The sequence below is a fragment of the Astyanax mexicanus genome, chromosome 10, assembly GCF_023375975.1.
Source record: "Astyanax mexicanus isolate ESR-SI-001 chromosome 10, AstMex3_surface, whole genome shotgun sequence".
Classification (NCBI taxonomy): domain Eukaryota; kingdom Metazoa; phylum Chordata; class Actinopteri; order Characiformes; family Acestrorhamphidae; genus Astyanax; species Astyanax mexicanus.
Genome location: NC_064417.1, coordinates 50194510 through 50218578, shown reverse-complemented (window position 1 = coordinate 50218578; position 24069 = coordinate 50194510). Strand labels below are relative to the sequence as shown.

Sequence of the window (24069 nt, the reverse complement as noted above, 5' to 3'; positions counted from 1 at the left end):
AAAGGGAAAAGTAGTAGTAGCGGCTTATAGCTTGGAAAATACAGTACATTAGGAGCTGAGAAAATTGTATGACTTACATTTTCTATAGATTCTATAGACTCACATTCTATAGATGTGTTAAAGTGGGTGTGTACTGGTCATTCATATGCTTGATTAAAAACAGAAATTAAAGCAGATCAAATTTCTTAGAGAAAAATACGCTTTTTTTATTACTTTCTCTCTTCTATCAGCTTTAATTTCATTTTCCCAGCTTGGCTAAATCTGCAGTATTATATAGAGGATCTGATTTCAGCTCTAAACATTATTTATCTCAGACGTCTATCAGATACGTCTGCGCAGCAGAAACAGTGCTAATGATTCATTAGGGAGAGAGAAAGAGAGAGAGAGAGAGAGAGAGACCTATAAGGAAAATTAAAAGTGAGGGAGGCTGAAATAGTGGAGAATTTCACTCAGATCAGCATCTACTGCAGGAAAGTTCTGCCAGGAGACTCTGGAGGCAAACAAACAAAACAGTAACTTTTAGATTAAATGGTAAACAGTGTTTAAATTAAAGTTTTTGGTGTAAGTTCTGCTGTTGGGTCGGGTTTTGTAGCATCTGGAACCGTTCCAGATCCTGCTGTACATAGAAGTGATGGAAGGGGCGGAGCTAATTCCCTTAGCAACAGCTGAATATCCCAGTTTCAGTTTAAATGCTAAAAATTAAGATTTAAGCTCATTTAAGATTTTTCAGCACTTGGTTTGGCTGCACTCGTTCTTTCCCAGTATAGGAAGTAGTTCGTGTGAGCGTTCACTGTGGACCTCTACCTCACACTGTACCACAGTTTACCTTCACTCTACCACACTCTACCTTGCTCTGCCATACTCTACCTCACTTTATCTTACTCTACCCAACTCTACCTCACTCTTCCTCATCATACTTTACTCTACCTCACTCTGTCTCACTTTGCCTCACTATACCTCGCTTTACCTCACTCTACCCAACACTACCTCGCTTTACCTCACTCTACCCAACTCTACCTCTCTTTGCCTTACTCTACCCAACTCTACCTCGCTTTGCCTCACTCTACCCAACTCTGCCTCGCATTACCTCACTCTACCCAACGCTGCCTCGCATTACCTCACTCTACCCAACACTACCTCGCTTTGCCACACTCTACCCAACTCTACCTCTCTTTGCCTTACTCTACCCAACTCTACCTCGCTTTGCCTCACTCTACCCAACTCTGCCTCACATTACCTCACTCTACCCAACTCTACCTCGCTTTGCCTAACTCTAACCAACTCTACCTCGCTTTGCCTCACTCTACCCAAATCTACCTCGCTTTACCACACTCTACCCAACTCTACCTCGCTTTACCTCACTCTACCAACTCTACCTCGCTTTGCCTCACTCTACCCAACTCTACCTCACATTACCTCACTCTACCCAACTCTACCTCACTTTACCTAACTCTACCCAACTCTACCTCACTTTACCTCACTCTACCCAACTCTGCCTTGCATTACCTCACTCTACCCAACACTACCTCGCTTTGCCACACTCTACCCAACTCTACCTCGCTTTGCCTCACTCTACCCAACTCTACCTCGCTTTACCTCACTCTACCCAACTCTACCTCGCTTTACCTCACTCTACCCAACTCTACTTCGCTTTACCTCACTCTACCCAACTCTACTTCGCTTTACCTCACTCTACCCAACTCTACCTCTCTTTACCTCACTCTACCCAACTCTACCTCACTCTACCCAACTCTACCTCACTTTACCTCACTCTACCCAACTCTACCTCACTTTACCTCACTCTACCCAACTCTACCTCACTTTACCTCACTCTACCCAACTCTACCTCGCTTTGCCTCACTCTACCCAACTCTACCTCACTTTGCCACACTCTACCCAACACTACCTCGCTTTACCTCACTCTACCCAACTCTACCTCTCTTTGCCTTACTCTACCCAACTCTACCTCGCTTTGCCTCACTCTACCCAACTCTGCCTCGCATTACCTCACTCTACCCAACGCTGCCTCGCATTACCTCACTCTACCCAACACTACCTCGCTTTGCCACACTCTACCCAACTCTACCTCTCTTTGCCTTACTCTACCCAACTCTACCTCGCTTTGCCTCACTCTACCCAACTCTGCCTCATATTACCTCACTCTACCCAACTCTACCTCGCTTTGCCTCACTCTAACCAACTCTACCTCGCTTTGCCTCACTCTACCCAAATCTACCTCGCTTTACCACAATCTACCCAACTCTACCTCGCTTTACCTCACTCTACCCAACTCTACCTCGCTTTGCCTCACTCTACCCAACTCTACCTCACATTACCTCACTCTACCCAACTCTACCTCACTTTACCTCACTCTACCCAACTCTACCTCACTTTACCTCACTCTACCCAACTCTGCCTCGCATTACCTCACTCTACCCAACACTACCTCGCTTTGCCACACTCTACCCAACTCTACCTCGCTTTGCCTCACTCTACCCAACTCTACCTCGCTTTACCTCACTCTACCCAACTCTACCTCGCTTTACCTCACTCTACCCAACTCTACTTCGCTTTACCTCACTCTACCCAACTCTACTTCGCTTTACCTCACTCTACCCAACTCTTCCTCGCTTTACCTCACTCTACCCAACTCTACCTCACTTTACCTCACTCTACCCAACTCTACCTCACTTTACCTCACTCTACCCAACTCTACCTCACTTTACCTCACTCTACCCAACTCTACCTCGCTTTGCCTCACTCTACCCAACTCTACCTCACTTTACCTCACTCTACCCAACTCTACCTCGCTTTACCTCACTCTCTCCCTTAATCTACATCTCTCTACCACACTTTACCATGCTCTACCCTCACTCTCTGTCACTCTTCCACACTCTACCTCATTTTACCTTACTTTACCCAACTGTACCTCACTCTTCCTCATCATACTTCACTCTGCCTCACTCTACCTTCACTTTAAATTGCTCTGCCCCACTCTACCTTGCTCTACCCTCACTCTACGTCACTCTCCCACACTCTACCTCGCTTTACCTCACTCTACCCAACTCTACCTCACTTTAACTCACGATACCCAACTCTACCTCGCTTTACCTCACTCTACCCAACTCTACCTCACTTTAACTCACGATACCCAACTCTACCTCACATTACCTCACTCTACCCAACTCTACTTCACTTTTCCTCACTCTTCCCAACTCTACCTCGCTTTGCCTCACTCTACCCAACTCTACCTCGCTTTACCTCACTCTACCCAACTCTACCTCGCTTTACCTCACTCTACCCAAATCTACCTCACTTTGCCACACTCTACCCAACTCTACCTCGCTTTACCTCACTCTACCCAACTCTACCTCACTTTACCTCACTCTACCCAACTCTACCTCGCTTTGCCTCACTCTACCCAACTCTACCTCTCTTTGCCTCACTCTACCCAACTCTGCCTCGCATTACCTCACTCTACCCAACTCTGCCTCGCATTACCTCACTCTACCCAACTCTACCTCGCTTTGCCTCACTCTACCCAACTCTACCTCGCTTTGCCTCACTCTAACCAACTCTACCTCGCTTTGCCTCACTCTAACCAACTCTACCTCGCTTTGCCTCACTCTACCCAACTCTACCTCGCTTTACCTCACTCTCTCCCTTATTCTACCCCTCTCTACCACACTTTACCATGCTCTACACTCACTCTCTGTGACTCTTCCACACTCTACCTCGTTTTACCTTACTTTACCCAACTCTACCTCACTCTTCCTCATCATACTTCACTCTACCTAACTCTACCTTCACTTTAAATCGCTCTGCCCCACTCTACCTTGCTCTACCCTCACTTTACGTCACTCTCCCACACTCTACCTCGCTTTACCTCACTCTACCCAACTCTACCTCACTCTTCCTCATCAAACTTCACTCTACCTCTGTCTTACTCTGCATCACTCAGACTCACTTTACCTCATTTGAACTTGCTGTACCTCACTCTACTTCACTTTACCTCACTCTAGTCCATTCCGCTCTCATAGTATAAGGGTTTATCATTTATCCAGATACATTTTTTTCCAGATTTTTTGCCCAGTAAATTCTACATTTTGAAAGAAATTATTTGTCTGTCTTGTTAATTGAGCCTGGAACGGTTAAAGACAGGTGTAGGCTGGTGATTGGTAGAGATAAAGGGGATCTTTTTCTTGAGCTGTGTATATGTAGAGTTAATTCTCTCCATCTTCCAGTAGATCTAACTGCTTCTATCAGAACTCAGAACACGTCCTGGAAGCAGGCGGCGTGTAATGCATGATGTTCTGCTCGGTTTGAGGTTAAAAGGGTTCAGTCCTTTAGGAATGATTCCGGTGGAACATGTGATATTACAGGATGTGATGGAGGATGTCTAGAGAGCAGTGGAGAAAAGGTGAAGCCCTGCTCTTCACGCTTCGTCCTGCTGCTCCCCTGCTGCTGGAAGTAGGTCAGTGTATCAGGATCTGTATCTGCAGAATTTAGCTGTCTGCTCCTGTCAGAGTTTACATCAACATGCTCCTGTACCGACCAATCGGAGAACCAGGGAGAAGCCCTGTTGTTTGGTCAGATTAGTGCGAGCATGCCTCTTCTTTACTGCTTCTCTTGCATTCTTCATTTTTCACACCTGGCATTACCATGCATACTGGGTTACCCAATCACAACAGTCCAATCCCATTTCTCTTTTATTCCCCTACCTCCTTGTTTTTGAGTTATAAGAGGAAGAAGTGCAATCTCCCCTTTTGAGAATTAGGAAAATCCCTCAAACACCCGATACAGATGCTGCTGATTACTATTAAATTTTAGGGTATTTTGCATGTCATTTCTTAAAAATTCTTTATTATATGATAGGTAGCTGAAATGAGCTTTTATTAGCTTGTATTTTATTTCTATTCCTCCTTAAATATCACAGCTTCTGCCCTCTATAATATTGCAAAGAGTTTCTTGTTGCTTGTTTCTGATTGGAAAGTCAGACCCAACACTCAGGGCGTTTTTACACCAGCCCTATTTGGTTCGGTTAAATCAGACTCTGGTTCGCTTTTGTACCTTTAGTGCGGTTCGATTGAGCGGGTGTGAAAACAGTGATCGCACTCTGGAGTGGTTCACTTGTGGTGAGAACGTGATCCGGTCTCGATCTGACCCAGCTATCAAATATACTTCTTTTATTTAACCTAAACTGCTTATAAGGCGCAATTTAATCTGATATATAAGCCAAATAACACAGCTAATTAACACAGCTAAGAAAAAACGCCTCACTCTGCTGCTGCTCCATGCTGTTTACACATGCATTATATGCAGCGTTCACTGCTCGCAGCCGTGTGACACGTTCCATTGAAAACACTGTGTTTAAAAGAGCATCTTTGATTGTTTAATTTTACCAAATTAAAAACCTCTGGAATATAATCAAGAGGAAGATGGATGATCACAAGCCATCAAACCAAGTTATCCAAAAGCAGTGTGTAAGACTGGTGGAGGAGAACATGATGCCAAGCTGCATGAAAACTGTGATTAAAAACAGGGTTATTCTACCAAATATTTAAATAAATATTTTTTTATTTTATGCACTTTTTGATGTCTGAAAGCTCTGCATCTTTTTCTTATTTCAGCTGTTTCTTATTTTCTGCAAATAAATGCTCTAAATGACAATATTTTTATTTAAAATTTGGAAGAAATGTTGTCTGTAGTTTATAGAATAAAACAACAATGTTCATTTTACTCAAACATAAACCTATAAATAGCAAAATCAGAGAAACTGAGTCAGAAACTGAAGTGTTCTCTTAATTTTTTTCCAGAGCTGTATATGTGGATAAAAGTACAGTGTACATTTGAGATGCATGTACACATGGATATGTTTATTCTTGAGTCTGACTGTATCACATCATCTTGTGTATGAGGAGAGAATCCCCTTGAAAGCAGAAGGACCCTCCACTCTGGTGCTGGTTCAGCAGAGGCTGAGCTTAGAGGAGGAGAAGGAGGAGGAGGAGGAGGAAGATGAGAGAGCAGCAGATCAGATCAGATTGCACGGAAAGAGGAAGAGAAAGACATGGCAAAAGACACTGGAGGAGGATAGAGGATCAGCAGGAAAGAGGCAGCAGAAGGTTCACTCAATGTCACTCAATTTTCCTGCTATGAGTGCACTGGTCAGCGTTCAGCCTTACTCACAAGATAACACCTCACCACTTACAGTATACAGGTGTTGGCGTTCCCAAACCGTTCCCTCAGGTACTCAAATCATATAGCGCTCTCCCGTGACTTTTGCCACCACAGAATTTCAGTCTGTAGTATTGAGCGTGAAACCGTATTTAGACATTGGCACTGGCACTGATGCACCCTGAGCCTGCAGGACAGCGTGAATTTCTTTGGAGGTTGATTGGGGCTGAATATCCACCATTTGGAATATCCTGAGTTGCACCAGTATATATATAGAACACATGTATAACAATGTAACAATAACAAACGTGTGTAATTGCAATAATTTTCTAGGAGAAATACTTTATTTTCTAGAAAAAAATTCAGGGGTACCAACATTTTGGCCATGACTCTATACAGCATATTGACTATAGATATGAATAATAATTACATAAAAAAACATAGAAAATAGACTATTATCACACTTTTGCATGCTTGTTGATTGCTGACACAAGATCTATCTATCTATCTACCTATCTATCTCTCTTTCCCTCTCTCTCTCTCTCTCTCTCTCTATATATATATATATATATATATATATATATATATATATATATATAATATCTAAATATAATATATATTTTTGAATACTGTTACCACAAAAATACCTTTATTATTATTATTATTATTATTATTATTATTATTATTATTATATAATAATAATAATAATAATAATAATAATACTAGTAATAATATTGTTGTTGTTGTTGTTTTTGCAATTATTTTAGGGCCTTATGGGTCATCAGGGTAAACATTGTGCTGGTTGTAGAAAATAGAAAATTAACACTTTTCTCATTTCCTATTAAATAATATCTACTAGAGGCTAGAGGTTATATCTATGAAGTATTATTTATTTTACTTTAATACAGGATATGTGGATGCATTATCAGTATCTGGACATGTTGGATCATTGACGTCTGTTACAATCTGTGAAAATCTGAATTATCTTAGGTGTGTCATATCACAGCTTGTGCAGTAATTCCACCACATAAAATGTTATATGTAGTTTGTTGCAGTATGATTTCAGTGTATTCTTGAATTTCTTTTTTTTTTTTAATTCAACATTTTGTCATATCACCCAGAATACCATTAGTGCAAAAATACCCTGAAATTTTCCCCATTTTCCACACCCCTAGCGTGTAGTTTAAAATTAAATTACTGTGATGTTTCTATGTGTGTCTTCCCACTGAACATTAAGTGGAGTCATAGCTGAAGAGATAAAAGTGTTCAGAAAGTGAATTGAACTGGATTTAAGTTGTGGTGAGGATGGAGTGAAGGTGGAGTACAGTTTGTTCTGCTGGATTTCCTGACTGACGGTGGAGGGATGATGAGTTCTCTGAGAGATTCCAGCGTAGAGAACGTTCCCTGCCTGCACTCGTCTCCTCCATTACCTGCCTACCAAACACTTCAGCTCCAGATGTCACTCAAATCCCACTGCGTTCTGAGCAATGGCCATTTTACACTTGTTCTTGTTTTTCTTTGTGAAATACAGTAGGTTTCAGAGTTGTTTATGATGCTGCACATGATGAAACTCTTCCTCAACCTCTTCCTCATTGTCTGCAGCAGCTAGTAATTAAACAATAGAACACGAGAGGTCCTGTGTTATCACGAATAACATCACGGCTGTGATTCGGTCGCAGGCACGAGCCGAAGGCAAGTGCTGTAGATCATCACAGCCGTGATGTTATTCGTGATAACACACAACCTCGAGTGTTCTATTGCTTTTATACTACCGTTTCTTTTTTTACTAAATAAAGAAAATAAATCAAAGAACTTTAAGAAATTCAGAATGAATATGTTTTAATATGGACTGTGCCTTCCGCCAAAAAGTAGTTCCACCACAACTGTAACAGAACTGAAACTTAACTACAAAACGGTGTATAGTTCATACAGACTAACACCACGAAAGTTAGCTTGAAATCAAAATTGGGAATAAGTGAAGATGGTAACGTTAGGAGCGTGAAATAACGCTAATACTCTCCTCTCCTGCTCCGTGGAGTCGTCTCTTCAGGTGAACGCTGCACATTTTTTGAGCATTTCTGCTTGTTTTGCTGGGTGGTGTTGGTTTTAGCTAGCCGGCTGGACTGTGGTTAGGTTAGCGTAGCTTGCTTTAGCTCAGCATTAGCTTAGCTTAGCCTAGCCTGGCTGGTTAGCGTTCTGGCTGTCAGACGGAATTAGCCGAGCGATTTTCTTTCCCTTTTTTGCACAAAAAAAACAGCCAGCGCTGCGGGCGAGCGTGCCGTGGTTGAGCTCTAGCCTGTGCTAAGCTAACGCTGCCGCTGATGCCGTTGATACGCCGTTACTTGGCAACGCGTCGGTGGAGTGATACAGGTTTAGTGTGAGAAGGCCGTGACGTTATCACAAATATAATGTAATTCTGACCACCTGTACAGGAAGAGTCAGAGCAGGCTGTACTTCCTGAGGAGACTGCGGTCCTTCAACATCTGCAAGAAACTCATGTGGATGTTCTATCAGTCTGTGGTGGCCAGTGTCCTGTTCTACACCGTGGTGTGCTGGGGATGCAGCATATCAAAGAAGGACTCATCCAGGCTGGACAAACTGATCAGGCGTGCTGGTTCTGTGGTCGGCATGAAGCTGGACTCCTTGGTGACGGTGGCAGAGAAGAGGACTATGGACAAACTGCTGAACATCATGGACGATGCCAGTCACCCTCTGCACACCGTCATCAGCAACCAGAAGAGCCTGTTCAGTGACAGACTGCTCCTCCCCAAATGCAGGACCAACAGACTCCGAAACTCCTTTGTCCATCATGCCATCAGACTTTACAATTCCTCCCCTGGGGGAAGGAGGAGTAACAGGAGGACAGAGGATGAGGAGGAGCAGTAGCAACTCAAATGGACTAAGTGCAATAAAATAACACATACGGACTAAGCGCAATAAAATAATACATACGGAATAAGTGCAATAAAATTTCTATTCAAATACATTCACTGCATATTTATATTTATAGTTATACTAATTATATTTGCTGTTTTATACTTTTGTCTACTTGCTTTGCACTTTATTAGAAACACTTTATTTGTTTCTATCTGTGTGTACTGTATTGATCTATCTATCTATCTATCTATCTATCTATCTATCTATCTATCTATCTATCTATCTATCTATCTATCTAATATCATCACGGCTAGAACACTTCTCAACCAATCAGATTGTGAGGTCGGAACGAACTGTTGTATAAAAGAAAATATTCAGAAAAACACAAACGTGTCGATCAGGGAAAGCACCGTGTCTATGCCAATCCGTCAATTAGTATTCATGGCCCCACCCCCCTCGGCTCGGGACCGCCCACAGGCAGAGCTGAAGCCGGGCAGCAACACCGCCTTGTCAGATATGGGAAATCTTTTTGTATCCAAATCCAGCTTTAAACTAATACACAACAGTATCTTAGGTATCTTGGTCTTCATGATGCTGCTCTTTGCACTTTAAACAGAACTCTGAGACTCTGATTACAGAGCAGATGCATTTATACAGAGACTTTATTACACACAGGTGGATTCTATTTATCATCATCAGTCATTTAGATCAACATTGGATCTGAACTTCTGGAGTGAGTTTGCTGCACTGAAAGTAAATTATAAATATATAATATTGCACGTCTCACTTTTCAGTTGTTTATTTTATAAAAAAAGTTAAAAATATCCAATACATTTAATTTAATTTAAGTGTGTCCCACTTGTTGTCGATTCTTCGCGAAAAATGTAAATTTCATATCGTTATGTTTGAAGCCTGAAATGTGGAAAAGTGGAAAAAGTGGAAAAGTTTACGGAGGCCGAATACTTTTGCAAGGTACTGTAACTATTGTGATATCGATGATAAAACAATATATTGTGCAGCCCTGGTAGAAACACTGCAGAATCTGCTCCCTCTCCAGGGTCTGGGCAGATTTGAGGCTGTTAATGTGGCTCGATTATCTTCCTGTTGTAGTTACAGTGTTCGCCTTCAGCTCAGTTCTGCAGGAAATTAGTTCCACTAAATAACTCTCCCCCCGTTTCTGCTTCCTCTCATTAGCAGACGGGGAGAAATTAGCATTTGATGAATGTACACGGAGAGGAAAATCCATTTGCCAAGAGGGGGCCAGGATTTCTTTACAGAAGCCGCTGCCACTGGGCACTAAAGAGCTCAATGGGGCGTTCCTGGCAGGAGTAGCCTACAAAACTCTTATCAGCCAGACCATGCAGGAACAAGCAGCGGGACGGCTAGCCACCGCTAAGCCTGTAAACCATGAGCTCCCCAACCAAAGAGCTGCCATCTCACAAACTCCACGCTCGGTTTAATGTGCTGATTGGAGAACAACTTTTTCTTGTGGAGCTTTTTTTAATGCACCAGCAGCATTAGTTTTAATGTGTACATCTCTGGAAAAAAATGAGAGACCACTTTAAAATGATTAGTTTCTTTAAATTTTAAGAATTTGAAAACCTCTGAACTGCTTGAATTTTTTGCACCAGGAGTAAAGAAGCATAAAGTTATCCAAAAGCAGTGTGTAAGACTGGTGGAGGAGAACATGATGCCAAGATGCATGAAAACTGTGATTAAAAACAAGCAGGGTTATTTCACCAAATATTGATTTCAGAACTCCTAAAACTCTTTATGAATACGATCTTTTTTTTTGTTTGTTATTTTAGCCATTTCTCATTTTTTGCAATGAATTGCTCTAAATGACAATATTTTTATATTATTTATTTAATTTGGGAGAAATGTTGTCTGTAGTTTATAGAATAAAAAAACAAAGCATTTTACTCAAACATAAACCTATAAATAGCAAAATCAGATACACTGATTCAGAAACTCAAGTGATCTCTTCATTTTTTCCAGAGCTGTATATAGTATTTCACAAAAGTGAGTACACCCCTCACATTTTTGTAAATAGTGGTGCATCTCAACACATTTGAATATCATTGATGTATTACACACAGAGTTATCTATTTTAAGTTTAAGTTTATTTCTTTTATGTTTGATTCGATGATTTTGGCTTACAGCCAATGCAAACCCAAAAATCAGTGTCTCAGAAAATTTGAATATTATATAAGACTAATTGGTACTTTTGGCAGTGTGGGCAGTGTGCCAAATCCTGCTGGAAAATGAAATCCACATCTCCAAAAAGTTTTCAGCAGAGGGAAGCTGTAAGATATGAAGTGCTGTAAGATTTTGCGGGAAAACAAAACTGCACTGACTTTAGACTTAATAATAAAACACAGTGGATCAACACCAGCAGATGACATGTCTCTACAAACCATCACTGATTGGTGGAAACTTCACACTAGACCTCGAGCAGTTTGGACTGTGTGTCTCTCCACTCTTCCTCCAGACTCTGATCCCTTGATTTACAAATGAAATGTATTTAAATGTCGGTTTTTATTCTTATTATAGAATGTATTGATTTGAGAAAACTTGAACTTGTAGTGCTTTTGTGTTAATGCTGCATTACATGTAGGTTATTAGGTATTAATGCAATCTTTGACAAGACTGATGCATTTAAAACATTCCTCTCTGTTCAGACATTTGTAGAAACTAGTGTTAGTCTATGTTAAGATCTTCCTCGTGAGGGTTTGTGATGTATGTGGCTACGAGAGCCTGAAATAGCCCGGCGTGTGTGGACAGAAAGAGGCAGCATCCATTAAATATGTAAACAGAGTAAATTTTTAAAGTGAAGAAAAAGCTGACATTGCAGCGCGAGTCCGAGGGGAGCCTCGTGTGGCAGGTAATGACAAGGTCACCTAAAGAATGCACACACACACACACACACACCACACACACGTCTGGCTGCCCACAGGCACATATGGAAACATACATCACGATGAACAGTGCAGGGAAAACAGTGCAAATCTTACAGAATAGTGCGGAAACAAGGAGCTGTTAAGGTTATCGGTGTGTGTGTGTGTGTATATATATATATATATATATATATATATATGCAAAAATTAAGATGCGGATTTCATTTTCCAGCAGGATTTGGGCACACTGCCCACACTGCCAACGTACTAATTGGTCTTATATAATATTCTCATTTTCTGAGACACTGATTTTTGGGTATTGTTTATAATAGATCACTCTGTGTGAAATACATTTATATAATATATGAGTTTAACATTTTACAAGTAACTTTTCAATGATATTCTTATTATTTAGTCTGTTTATATATAGTATATAGCTCCAATGATCATACGGCTGGCAGTAGAATAAGCAACAAACCTGTAAAAAACCCAGTAATAATAAAATTAATAATAATAATAATAATAATAATAATAATAATAAAAGCACTAACATATATCGTCATACGGCCAGAATCTAGAAAAAAACGTAATGAGAACTAAACCTATCAGATAAGTGGAGCTGATAATGATGAATTGGCCAATAGAAATGCTCCAAAAGTGAATATTTTGCCATTTTAAGTAAAGTTGCCAATTATTATTAAATGCATTAGAATATTATGGGGCAGTATGTCAATGTATAATTAAAGCAATGTGTGTGTGTGTGTGTTTTCATTCATGCTAAAGTGTGTGTTGTGGTAGTGTTTAAAGTGTGCAGCCATGCCTAACACTACCAGGTGGCTCCAGCTGTGCCCTGTGCCTTTGGCACTTTGCGCTGTGTGTTTGTGTGTGTGTGTGTGTGTGTGAGTGTGTGTGTGTGTGTGTGTGTGAGTGTGTGTGTGTGTGTGTGTGTGTGTGTGTGTGTGTGTGTGTGTGTGCATGCGCACATGTGAATTGACCTTTTATAGGCCTTTTACGATTTTAGCTTTTATGAGTGATGTATCGTTCCAGAAATGGTTGCAATAAATATGATGTGATGCTCGGTTCTGATCGTATGTGATGCTCGGTTCTGATATGATGTGATGCTCGGTTCTGATATGATGTAATGCTCGGTTCTGATATGATGTGATTCTCGGTTCTGATATGATGTGATTCTCGGTTCTGATATGATGTGATGCTCGGTTCTGATATGATGTGATGCTCGGTTCTGATCGTATGTGATGCTCGGTTCTGATATGATGTGATTCTCGGTTCTGATATGATGTGATGCTCGGTTCTGATATGATGTAATGCTCGGTTCTGATATGATGTGATGCTCGGTTCTGATATGATGTGATGCTCGGTTCTGATATGATGTAATGCTCAGTTCTGATATGATGTAATGCTCGGTTCTGATATGATGTGATGCTCAGTTCTGATATGATGTGATGCTTGGTTCTGATATGATGTGATGTGATTCTGGGTTCTGATATGATGTAATGCTCAGTTCTGATATGATGTGATGATCAGTTCTGATATGATGTGATGCTTGGTTCTGATATGATGTGATGATCAGTTCTGATATGATGTGATGCTTGGTTCTGATATGATGTGATGTGATTCTGGGTTCTGATATGATGTAATGCTCGGTTCTGAAATGATGTAATGCTCGATTCTGATATGATGTGATGCTCGGTTCTGATATGATGTGATACTCGGTTCTGATATGATGTGATGCTCGGTTCTGATATGATGTGATACTCGGTTCTGATATGATGTGATACTCGGTTCTGATATGATGTGATACTCGGTTCAGATATGTGCTGCTTGGTTCTGATATGTGATGCTCGGTGCTGGTATGATGTAATGATCGGTTCTGATATGATGTGATGCTCAGTTCTGATATGATGTGATGCTCGGTTCTGATATGGTTGATGCTCGGGTCGTGCTGAGTGTAAACGGATTGCAGTATAATTGCAGATTTGCTGAGGACTGCGCTGCTGTAATAGGATTAGTCTGTAGTGAAGAAGCTTTAGCTGATTACTGTGGAGATGTATTATTTTGGGCTGATTATCATGGGCTGTTTAATTATGGGTTCTGCTGGACTTTTCTGGTGGACTGTTCTGACAGACTGTTCTGATGGACTGTTCTGGTGGACTTTTATGGTAAATTTGTCTAAAAGACTGCTCTTATAGACTTTTCTGATGGACTGTTCTGATAGACTTTTCTGGCGGATTGTTCTTGTGGACTTTTCTGATAGACTTTTCTGGTGGACTGTTCTGATAGACTTTTCTGGTGGACCGTTCTGATGGACCATTCTGATGGATCGTTCTGATTAACTGTTCTGGTAGACTGTTCTGATTAACTGTTCTGATGGACGGCTCTTTTTTACTGTTCCGATTGACTGTTTTGATAAATTGTTCTGACAGACAGTTCTGATGGACTATTCTGATGGACTGTTCTGGTGGACTGTTCTGATGGACTGTTTTGTTGGATTGTTCTGATAAACTTTTCTGACGGACTGTTCTGGTAGACTGTTCTGATTAACATTTCTGATGGACTGTTCTTTTTGACTGTTCTGGTGGACTGTTCTGATTGACTGTTCTGGTGGACTGTTCTCATAAATTGTACTGACGGACAGTTCTGATGGACTGTTCTGGTTGACTTTTCTGGTGGACCGTTCTGATAGACTGTTTTGGTTGACTGTTCTGACAAACTGTTCTTTTGGACTGTTCTGATAGACTTTTCTTATGGACTGTTCTGCTGGACTTTTCTGCTGGACTTTTCTGCTGGACTTTTCTGGCAGACTGTTCTGATGGACTGTTTTCTGATGGACTTCTCTTATGGGCTGTTCTGGTGGACTTTTCAGATAGACTGTTCAGATGGACTGTTTTGATGGACTGTTCTGATAAACTGTTTTGATGAACTGTTCTGACAGACTGTTCTGGTGGACTTTTCTAATGTTCTGAGAGGCGGGTAAAGAAGGGGAATATCCGTGCCAGGTTGCCGCCGCATGCTTGGATTAATCTCATGAGCCCGGCGGCTGGCGGGCTGGTACAGGCTGGGCTCGGGGACACTCAGTGCGTGGTGTGTGTGTGTGTGTGTGTTGGCAGAAGAGGACAGTGAAGGAAGCCAGCAGCAGTAAACGCCGGCCGCTCTGCCAGACCTTTAGCACTGCTCGTGTTTTTCAGCTGGCCTCACTTTAAAGGGCTGAGTGAGGAGGCCACTGGGCTACTGGGTACTGGGTTATTTTAGGGCCTGGACTACTGACTGATAAAACAGAAAAAGACAACTGTATTTTTAGTCTGAATTTAGTTTTAAACTCAAATTGTGTTAATAAAGGGAAGTTCTTTGCCTTTTTATTTTTTATTATTTTTATTACCTGGGATCTTCATGCAAATTTATGCTGCCTTTAAAACCACATGTTTTAATTTTCTCCCAAATTTTGCTATTTATAGGTTTATGTTTGAGTAAAATGAACATTGTTGTTTTATTCTATAAACTACAGACAACATTTCTCCCAAATTCTTAATAAAAATATTGTCATTTAGAGCATTTATTTGGAGAAAATGAGAAATGTCTGAATTAACAAAAAGATGCAGAGCTTTCAGACCTCAAACAAGTTCATATTCATAAAGTTTTAAGAGTTCAGAAATCAATATTTGGTGGAATAACCCTGGTGGTTTTTAATCACAGTTTTTTTTTCATGCATCTTGGCATCATGTTCTCCTCCTCCACCAGTCTTACACACTGCTTTTGGATAACTTTATGCTGCTTTACTCCTGGTGCAAAAAATTAAGCAGTTCAGCTTGGTGGTTTGATGGCTTGTGATCATCCATCTTCCTCTTGATTATATTCCAGAGGTTTTCAATTTGATAAAATCAAAGAAACTCTTCATTTTTAAGTGGTTATTCAAAGCATTCATACATTAATAAATGCTGAGTACTGCTTTGAAGAGTTTAGTTGGGTGATTAGAGAACAGCAGTAACAGATGGAACTGATGAAGGGCCTCATCTATTTGTGGTGAAAGCGTCACCTGACCCTCGGTGGTCTTTACTGGGCCTCCAGCGGGCGTCACATGACCGATCCGGGCTTCTTCTTTTAAAGAGGCCCCAGTGGGTCACTGGGCTCACTGCCACTGCAGAACCGGGCATCAGCGCCCCTTAGCTCACTGCATACGCAGAGCTTTACACTTCATTATATTACTCTATACTCCGGATTACATTCAGACAGTTAATGTACGGCTCACTTTACATCAACATTTTAATTAACATCAAAACTATAAAATAATATAATTCTGGCTGGTTTATTTTAAATGCATTTATTAATTATTTTATATAATACACAACATAATGTTCCGTGTGAGATGCTAACATAGTATAGTTCTAAGTATTTAATTATTCACACTTCTGGTGACAGTTGCAGTACTGATGAGTGCCAGTTTCATCATCATCATCATGACATTTTTGATGGTCTTATCGACTGCACTTAAAAGTACTTTCAAAGTTCATTTAGTTTTAAAATATGTTTTTTTTTCTTTACTTAGTTGAGTAGTTTTTGCTTCTCATAATCTGGATTAGAACATTACTCAAATATTCACTATTCACTGTATACCTGTAACTCTACCTCTTCACTACTTTACTTTAACTGATGCTCTCAAACGCTTTATTAAGAGACAAGAAATTCAAGTAATTAACTCTTGATGAGTTCAGCACAGCTGCTAACTGAAAGCCTGAATTCCAGGTGACTCTACCTCATAAAGCTGATATCTTCTTCTTCTTTTATTGTCTTTCTTAACCCCTTAACTGGCCAGGATTTTTGTTAGTTGTCTGCCTGACCTTACAGCACTAAATCTTGAGGATTTCTATTCAAGAATTAAATAAATAGCTTTTGTGTTTGATAAGGAACATTACTGAAAATAATGATAGTAAAATCCTAAAATTGGCTCTTTCCTGAACTTCATTTTAAAATCAATATTTTCCTAAAAAAAAAAATCAAACAGTTCATGTCTCCAAACCTTTAGTTTTGTTATGTTTGTCTAGTTTTTACATCTATTTTAAACCTGCAGAATTTGGGGTTGATTCCTGTTACTGATCTGGAATCATTAAGTGGAGTAAAGGGAAAACAGGCAGCTTCTCCACTTCCTATGAATCCTGTATTTATAATGCATTATAAATGCACTCATAACGCACTATATGACATGCATAATACCTTATAATGACTGTAATAGGTATACTAACTCATAAGTACTTACAGCGACATTCATAATGTAACCAAACTTTAAAATGTTCCAAGCCAAATAAATGAGCCACAAAAGAAACTGATATAACTGGTAGTGAAGGGCATTTATTTTTGGGTCGGTAGCAGTGTACTACCTGTGTCCAACTTAATAAGAGTTTAGTGGACTGGAGCGTTTCTTTCTCTCAGCAATGAGTAAAATATTTCAATTACATGTTATATATATATAGAGACACTTATGAAAATAATACGTGTATAAAAATAAAAAAATATATACATATATTTATATAAAATGTACACTGTCACACTTCCCTGAATTCACCTTGTATGAATGTAATTAAACCCAAATAAAAAAAAATATATTCACTGAACAATATTGAAGAGCTCTTTAACCTTGAAAAGTATATAATTGTTTTCCAGAGAACAGTTCCTTTAAATGTTCGTGAAGTAGACAAAAAAAAAAGGAATTGAAACAGTCCTTGAACAATTCGTACTCCGGGAGGAAAAATTGAAGGAAAAATGCAAAAAAAAACTATTTGGGTACCCAAAAAAAATATATATATAGAAACTCAATTCAGTTTACTTAAGTGATCCATGAAAGGTTTAGAGCAGATGCGGCCGTCTCACTCTCCCTCTCACTCTCCGCCTCTGTCTCTCCCTCTCTCTCTCTCAGCGTGGAAACTAGCTTGAGCACACCACCAGTCTAGCAGGAGAATCAGTAAACACGAGTTAATAATATGACGGCAGCTGGAGCTAGCTGCAGCTATCAGACCTCTCTCTCCCTTCGCGCCTAATCGTCTGAGCAGAGTTTAATCTTATACAGAGAACACAATCTATAAGTACACATTAATAAAAATGAAAATACCCAAATACTGTTTTACAATAAGCATATTAAACAAACATACACTTTTAGAACTTTTAGAAAATACCTCTAGTATTTCACTTAAAACACTTTAACTAAATGCTTATATTTAAAGCATATAAAGAGCGATATAAAGTCATTTAAATACATTTAACATTCACTCAAAACACTTGAATTATACGCTTCTATTAAAAGCATAAACAGAGCATTTAAAGTTAATAAAACACTTAATGTGTTAACCAAAACTTCTGGAACTAAATGCTTATATTTAAAGCATATAAAAGGCATTTTTAGTAATTAAAATACACTTAATATTTTACTCAAAACATTTGAGTTGCATGCTTAAAGCATGTAGAGACCATGTAACCCACTAATACAGAGCAGATACACTAGAGTTTCAAGCTTAAACTGAACTGAACTTCAGCAGAACTTTTAAACACATTTAGTGCTATTTTTATGAAACAAATAAAACATATAAAGCTCTTCATAATTATGCACTAGGATGCCCTATAAGCGGACAATGCTCACCTAGCAGGAGAATCAGTAAACACGAGTTAATAATATGACGGCAGCTGGAGCTAGCTGCAGCTATCAGACCTCTCTCTCCCTTCGCGCCTAATCGTCTGAGCCTCGTGCTCTCCTGCCTATGCATTCCTATGGGAGCTGCCGTAAAGCAGACAGAACTGACAAAAAGTGTGTAGAGTGTGTGTGAAAACTGCTGCGGTTTTCTTAAAGGGGCAGCGCTTAATTAAGGGGCAACCTTACATTAAATGTCTAGAAAACAGCTGGGTTACATCCTCCCCTGCTTAAAATATGACGTCCTCGTCATGCACAGTAGCTGTAGCCTGTATCAATGCTGCAATCTGCTCCTGCAAAGAGATTAAGAAGCTATAGAGTAGTTGAGGTGAGCTAACATTATGCTGTCTGCAACCAACTTGAGAGCCAACATGGTAATCCCTAAGATAAGAAGGGGGTTGACGTCTTCTCTGTGGTCTACTTTGTACTAGTCTTGGGCTTGCCACAATTTCACTGTCAGACAACTCAGTAGAGTCGACTGCAAAGTCTGGAGCTTCTGGATTCAAAGAGCTCTGGAATGGAGATAAAGTCTGTTCAGCTGGCTGACTACTGTCTAGTTCTTCAGACTGCATGCAAGGTACGTCAATGTCCTCTCTTGCTTCGGAAGTTTGTGAAGATTCAAGCATCACTTCTTCACAGCTTGTAGGGACTTGAGCTGGTGTTTCACACACTTGACTTTCTCTAACAGCTTCCAAATCTACAGGTAAAAACCCACATGGGAGCAGCAAGTCGCGATGAAGGACTCGTTCTCTGCCTTCTCCGTCTTCTGTTCTCACCACATACACTGGTATGTTTTCATCAGGCTGCTTGATTACAATGTGAACAGCTGATTCCCACCGATCAGAAATTTTGTGTTTCTTTCTAAGGCTAAGATTCCTAACAAGAACTCTGTCGCCCACTTCCAGAGGCATGGCGGTCACATTGGCATCCCAGCGTCTCTTGTTAAGTGCCTGTCTTTTCTCAGCATTTTGTGATGCAAGGTTATACGCATGTCTGAGTCTGCTCTTCAACTCGCGCACATACTGGGAGTGTGTCTTGGGATTATGGCCTCGAGGACTAATGCCGAAGTAAAGATCTATTGGGAGGCGTGGCTGCCGACCAAACATGAGAAGAAAAGGTGCTTCACCGGTCGTATCATTTCTCGTGCAGTTATAAGCATGTACGAGGGGTCGAACGTATTTTCTCCAGTCCTCTTTCTTCTTTTCCTCCAGTGTTCCCAACAAATCAAGAAGAGTTCTGTTGAATCTCTCAACAGGATTTCCTCTGGGATGATATGGCGTGGTCCGAGACTTGATCCCAGACAGCGTACACAGCTCTGTTACTACTTCAGACTCAAAACAAGCTCCTTGATCGCTATGCAATCTACGGGGAAAACCATAATGGCTAATGAAATTTTCCCACAGCACTTTAGCTACGGTTCTTGCAGTCTGATCTTTGGTAGGGTAAGCTTGTGAGTATTTTGTAAAGAAGTCTGTTATGACTAAAATATTACGAGTGTCTCCTGAATCAGGTTCTAAGCTCAGAAAGTCCATACAAACAAGCTCAAGTGGGGCAGTAACTTTTATGTTAACGAGCTTGGCTGCCTTCTGGGCTCTGGCCTTCCTCCTTACACACCTCTCACAAGCTTTACATTTAGCTTCAATGTACTGAGCCATTTTAGGCCAGTAAAATCTAGCTCTTGCAAGTTCTACTGTTCTCTCTATACCCATGTGGCCTGTTTCACTGTGGACACCATGAAATGCTTGCTCTCTGTGGCTGCTTGGTAAGACCAACTGATGGAAAGCCTCACCACTCTGATCAAAGACTTTGCGATGCAACACTCCATCCAGTAATACTAGTTTGGACTTTTCCCTTAGCAGAAGCACTGTCTCAGGCTCCCTTTCTCTCACATGTACATCCTCTTTGCCAGTGTTGCCTTCTAAAATGTCAATGATGTAGGCCAAGTTACGGTCTTTTCTCTGCAGTTGGTGCCAGTCTTCCATAGACATCCCTGGAATGGTTTCTTGACCTGGCCACAGGGCTGGATCTTCCAGATCATCGGGTACAGCTCCTTCACCACATAATAGAGTTTCTACTGCTGGGACTCCACTCTTGTCAGACTCACACATCTCTTGAGAAACGCTGTGATACGTGCACAGAGTACTCACTGCCTCTTCGTCTAGAATGCTGAAGTTGTCAGTGCATGGGCTTGCACAATTTAACAAACGGGATACATTCTCTCTCAGCTCCTCCGACTCCTCATCCTCTGATGGTTGTCCACAAGGCCTCCGAGAAAGTCCATCAGCATCAGCGTTACGCAGACCAGATCTGTAATGTATGTCAAAATTGTAGATTGACAGTGCAGCAAGCCACCTATGGCTAGTGGCATCAAGCTTTGCGCTGGTCAAGACATAAGTCAGTGGGTTGTTGTCTGTCAGCACCTTGAATTCAGACCCATACAAATAGTCATGGAATTTCTCGCTCACGGCCCACTTAAGAGCGAGAAATTCTAATTTGTGGGCTGGGTAGTTTCTCTCACTTCTGGAAAGCCCTCGACTAGCATACGCTACTACCCTTGTTTCACCGTCTTGAACCTGATACAAAACTGCACCTAATCCAGTGGTGCTCGCATCTGTGTGCAGCACATAGGGGAGGCGCCAGTCTGCAAAGCCAAGAATGGGTGCTGAGGTCAGTTTATCAACGATCAATTCAAAAGCTTCCTGACAGCTATCAGTCCATCTGTCTCTCAGTAAAGGTGACTTAGCTCGTGGCCCATAATGAGGACGCTTGTGTCTGGAGGCATATTCTCCTTTTAATAAATCATTGAGAGGTCGGACTATTTTGGCATAATCGCGAACAAATCGGCGATAATATCCAGTGAATCCGAGAAAGGACCTGAGCTCACGAACTGTCTGTGGGCAAGGCCATGTTTTAATAGCCGCAACTTTATCGGGATCAGGCTGAATCCCCTGTGTAGAAATGACGTGTCCTAGATACCTCACAGATGTTTGAAAAAATTTGCATTTGGAGGGGGATAGTTTGAGGCCGAAATCAGAAATGCGTTTTAGCACTTTCATCACCCTTTCCTCGTGCTCCTCCAATGTGCTGGAGAAGATGATAAGATCGTCAAGAAAAGTGATAACTTCCTGAAGGTTCATTCCTTCCATTACTTTCTCCATTGTGCGTTGAAATGTGGCTGGGGAGTTCGTCAGACCTTGTGGTAGCCTCCGGAATTGCCATGTACCAAACGGGGTTGTAAAGGCTGTTTTTGGTCGGTCAGAGGGCTCAACTTCGAGCTGATAAAATCCACTTTTAAGGTCCAGAACACTGAACCATTTCGAGCCTGACAGTAAGGTGAATGTCTCCTCTATACGTGGTAGTGGATATGCATCTTTCTTGGTGAGATTATTTAGCTTCCTGTAATCTACTACCATTCTCAGTTCTCCACTTTTCTTTCTAACAAGCACAATGGGAGATGCATACGGACTGTTTGATTCTTCAATGATGCCTGCTGCTAAAAGATCTTGCAAATGCTTTTTCAGATCATTAAAGTCAGCTGGAGAGACACGTCTTGTTCTTTCTTTAAATGGCACATGTGGCTCTAGCTCTATGTGATGCCGGACACCGGAGGCTGTGCCAACATCCAGATCACTCCTGGAAAAGGCTTGTGGAACTTCTTTCAGGATCCTGGTTTGTATTTGCTGTTTAAGCTGTGGACTTAGAGGGCTGTTACTAAAATCTAACTCAAGAGGCTCATGGACAGGAGCAGTTTTCTCGGTTTGAGAGATCAACAGAGAATGAGTCTGTAGCTTAGAAGTCTCGTGAGAATTTGCTGAGGTATTTGCAGTAATAGGAACAGCCCAATCAATGGGTGAACAAGATGCAATCACAGTTTTAGGAGACAGAGTAATGTCGTGCTGAGAGACATTTTCCACAAAGAACTCAACCTGGCCGTGAGAATTAGGTTTCATGTCAACTATTTGGTCATAGACTATGAGACCTCCAGGTGTGTGAATTTCATCTGAGCTACTGACAAGAGCTTGAACCATTTCACAATTAGAGTTACAGGGACACATGCCTTTCAACAGACTCACTTCACCTTGTTTCACATGGACTGGCTCTTTACTACTAAGCATTATGCGCAGAACATTAGCACTCTCTGCACTAGGCTTTGACTTTTCACGATAGTCTGCATAGGCCATGGCCCAGCTGGTCTGAATAGGTAAGGTCTTGAGAAACTGAGTTCCACTTTCTTTTATGCAGCGCGTGGTTAACTGGCGCAAAACATTAGTGCCAACAAGCAGAGGGAATTTCTCATTATATGACTGGTCCGGACTCACTAGCACTAGGGTGTTGAAGCGCTGACCTGTGCCACATGCATTCTGTGGGAACCGAAACTCTACTTCAATGTACCCTAAATAGGGGACTCTTTGTCCAGCTGCACCTTCAATATTTAGTACACTGCCTATCGAGTACAGTTCACGATGGGCTAAATGTTGGGAATAAAATGACTGGCATGCAATTGTTACTTGTGAGCCAGAGTCTATTAAACAGTGGCACTGCACACCATCTATCCAAGCAACACTTTCACAAACATCACCAACAAGACCCTCAGGAATCTGAGTAGATGTTTCCTTAGTTGGGGACAGTCCATACATGCAGTAGCTCTCGGAACTAGTTTGAATTTTAGCTCCTGCTCGTTCCGCAGCAGGAGCTCTTACATGTTTAAAGGCAGAGGATGCTCGGGAGCTTGCTGGTGGCTTTGTCTACTACGATGCCTTTCACACAGCTTGCTTTGCACTAGGACAGCGTTAGTTGAATTTGTACACTGAGGTAGTAGATGAGAATTCTCCCCACAGTTGTAGCAGAATCTCCCAACATTGGCTTCTCTTGCTGCAGAAACAACTGGATCAGCTTTAAGGCTTTTAGCATTTTGTGAGGTCTTGTAATTGGCTTTATCATTTCTGGCATGCTGAAATTTTGGTGCAGATGCATTTCTTTTAATCTCAGCTTCCAGCTGTCTGATTCTCTCCTCTAACTGTGCTCTTGTACAGGCATCAAGCGCATAGTTGTCACAGCTGGAGCCCTTGGGCTCGTCAGGAGTCATGTGAGTTTTGGTATGGACTTTGGTTGACGTTACTCCTAAATGTCTTTTTCTTCTCATTTCTTTGAGATGACTTTCTTTCTCATAAGTTCTGATCCTGAGTAGCATCTCAGAAAAAGTGGGAATGCTCTTTGAGGGATCAGCTAGTAGATCTTTCAAGTGAAGAGTGGATATTAACTGGTCATCCCAACAGCCACGCAGAAACTGCTTTAACAACTGAGAGTCAGCATCACCTCTGGATACACCATTTCTCTCTATGACTTCTTGTAGCAAGGTTTGAAGACGGCGCAAGTACTCACTAACTGTTTCACCACTGTTTTGGTGCGTTTCCAAGTACTGGATGTACA

At 41.1% G+C, this 24069-nt stretch overlaps 1 protein-coding gene and 1 long non-coding RNA gene across 6 annotated transcripts in view; one reads left to right on the top strand and one right to left on the bottom strand.

Annotated features, from left to right (window-relative positions):
- The window catches only part of ablim3 (actin binding LIM protein family, member 3), a 163254-nt gene that overhangs the window by 60914 nt on the left and 78271 nt on the right, over positions 1-24069 (top strand). The window lies entirely within an intron of this gene.
- Positions 1392-3088, bottom strand: LOC125804705 (uncharacterized). The gene is made up of 3 exons (XR_007440861.1): positions 2397-3088; positions 1937-2216; positions 1392-1556 (listed from the first exon to the last, which is right to left on the bottom strand). It is a non-coding gene; the product is annotated as an uncharacterized LOC125804705 (long non-coding RNA).